The sequence below is a fragment of the Triticum aestivum genome, chromosome 2B (genome assembly GCF_018294505.1).
Source record: "Triticum aestivum cultivar Chinese Spring chromosome 2B, IWGSC CS RefSeq v2.1, whole genome shotgun sequence".
Classification (NCBI taxonomy): domain Eukaryota; kingdom Viridiplantae; phylum Streptophyta; class Magnoliopsida; order Poales; family Poaceae; genus Triticum; species Triticum aestivum.
Window position 1 is genome coordinate 467,496,821 of NC_057798.1, and position 3,010 is coordinate 467,499,830.

The following is a 3,010-nucleotide window of genomic DNA, read 5'->3' on the forward strand; positions in this document are numbered from 1 at the left end:
GTGGGGAGCGAGGGAGTTTGGTTCACTAGCGAGCAAAGTTCGTAAACTGGGTGAAAAACTTGCGTGTCTACGCTCCCAATCAGTGGGTAGGGGGCCGTCCAATGAGGAGAAATCGGTTACTAAACAACTGTGACTAGCTCTTAAACAAGAGGAGATTTGGTCCCGTCAGAGATCAAGGGTCTCGTGGCTACGTGAGGGTGACAGAAATACGGGTTATTTCCTGGCCCAAGCTGCTCAACGAAAGCGCATGAACAGAATTGAGCATCTCGAAAGAGTAGATGGCTCGAAGTGTGCAGATGTCGAGGAGGACCGTGTTGAAGTTCAGGCGTTTTATCAAGCTTTATATACATCGCAAGGATTTCAGTCTATGGACGACTTGCTGGATTTTGTTCCTAATCGTGTTACGGACGCTATGAACTATGAGCTTCAAAAACCATACACAGAGGACGAAGTTAAGCATGCTCTATTTCAAATGGCACCGTCAAAGTCACCAGGGGTGGACGGGTTTACTGTCGGGTTTTTCCAACGCCATTGGAATTTTATGAAAGCTGATATTGTCCCGGCGGTTCTTGATTTTCTGAATGGAGGCAAACTTCCAGCAGGAATGAATGATACGTCAATTACTCTAATCCCAAACGTACGATTTCCTCAAAAGATATCTCAATATCGTCCAATATCTCTCTGCCCGGTTCTGTATAAAATTACTTCAAAGGCTATTGCAAATCGAGTTAGAGGATATTTGGGTGAAATTATTGGAGAAGAACAAAGTGTGTTCGTCCCCGGCCGCTTGATCACCGATAACGTTTTAATTGCGCACGAGAGTGTGCATGCTATGAAGAGAAGGAAGAAAGGGGGCAATGCGGTTTGCGCGGTAAAGTTGGACATGATGAAGGCCTACGATCGTGTAGAGTGGCATTATCTTGAGGCTATTATGTTGCAATTAGGATTTAGTGCAGAGTTTGTCCGTTTGATCCTGAAATGTGTGACTTCGGTCAGGTTCTTAGTGCGTGTCAATGGCGAGCTGCTGCCTTTTTTTACACCGTCATGTGGGTTGCGACAAGGTGATCCAATATCACCGTACTTGTTTCTACTTTGTGTTGAAGGCTTCACATCTTTGTTGAATAGATTCAATGGAACACAAGCTGACAAAGGGATCAGGGTCAGCTATCAGTCTCCATGGATCAATCATTTACTTTTTGCAGATGATAATCTTATTTTTATGCAAGTCCGAATGCAAAGTGCTCATCGTTTGAATGAGATTTTAAGGATCTATGGGAAGTGTTCTGGACAGGCTGTTAATAAGGATATTAGCTCAATTTATTTCAGTCCAAACAATTCGGCTCCAGTCAGGCAAGGGTTAAAACAGATTATGGGCATCAATGTTGAGGCATTCATTAAGCGGTATCTGGGGCTGCCCACTGCTGTAGGGAGAATAACAAGTGGAACTTTTGACCACATTGGAGAAAGGTTGAGAAGCAAACTCCAAGGGGGGTCCGAGAGGATGATTTCTTGTGCGGGAAGAGAGGTGCGAATAAAATCTATAGCCCAAGATATGCCTACTTTCAGCATGAGTTGTTTCAAGCTAACAAAGAAAGTTTGTGCAAAGTTGGCCTCTTATATGGCCAAGTACTGGTGGAGTAGCTCTCTTGATCGGTGTTCAATGCATTGGATGATGTGGGAGTCTCTCGCACAACCAAAGATTAAAGGAGGGATAGGCTTCCGAGATTTACAGATGTTCAACTTAGCACTCCTTGGTAAACATGGATGGAGGCTAATGACAGAACCCAACTCCTTGTGTGCTCGAGTATTAAAAGGAAGATACTCCCCCAACTGTGATTTTATGCATGCCGGTGCACCCAAAAGCGCGTCGGCGACATGGCGGGCAATCATAGCAGGGCGGAAGGCTTTGAATGTTGGGCTGACCAAACGTATTGGAAGTGGTACAACAGTGTCTATATGGGAGGATAAATGGATCCCAAATACGTTGACAAGGGCGCCTGTTGCACATCTTGGTGATGCACAAATTAGCTGGGTAGCAGATATTATTGATGATGAGAATTGGACTTGGAAGTCTGAAGTTATCGGACAATCCTTTATCCCTCCATATGCGGATGCAATCCTCAATATCCCTTTGAGGACTGGAGGGGGAGATGATTTCTATGCTTGGGCGCCTAAGAGGTCCGGGATTTATACTATAAAATCAGCGTATCGCTCTCTAATGATTCAGAACAAGCATAAAGCTCTAGAAGAAGGGACGACTACGAATACTTTAGAGATGGATAAACAGTTGTGGTCTCAGTTATGGAAACTCAAAGTGCTGCCCAAAGTTTGCGTCTTCTGGTGGCGCGTGATGCGAGGGATTTTTCCCGTTGAAAGTACATTGAAATATTGGCATATATCCAGCGAGAGCAAGTGCAAAATCTATTTGAGTTCTGAGGAGGATATGATGCATGCATTACTGAACTGTACCCATGCGAGAAGGTTTTGGAATGAAGCTCCGCAGTGGCTGGATGTTAAGCGACCAGACCTGCACCCTCTTACTTGGGTTAAGGATGTCCTTTGTGAGTCTCTGTTTTCAGATTCTGACAGAGCAAAACTTGTGTCTATTATGTGGGCTATTTGGGCTTCACGCAACAACATTACACATGACAAAGGAGAGTTTGATCATGTTCGGTCCATGGAGCAAATACAGGAAGCTCTAGCGATCCTAGAGTTACCTCAAGATCATGCTCGGATCTTGCCTGGTCATGGGTGGAGGCCGCTGGATGATGGATGGATAAAAATCAACATTGATGGTAGCATCGCCATGGAGTCCCACCGAGGAGGGGTTGGAGGGGTAGCACGTTCTCCGTCCGCTTTCAAGGCAGCATGGTGTAAGCCATACTATGGAATCACAGACCCCCTTCTGGCTGAAGCGTTGGCTCTTCGAGATGGCATAATATTCGCAAAGCTTTGAGGTTATGATCAAGTCATCTTGGAGACGGATAGCCAAGAGGTTGTTAATCTCTGG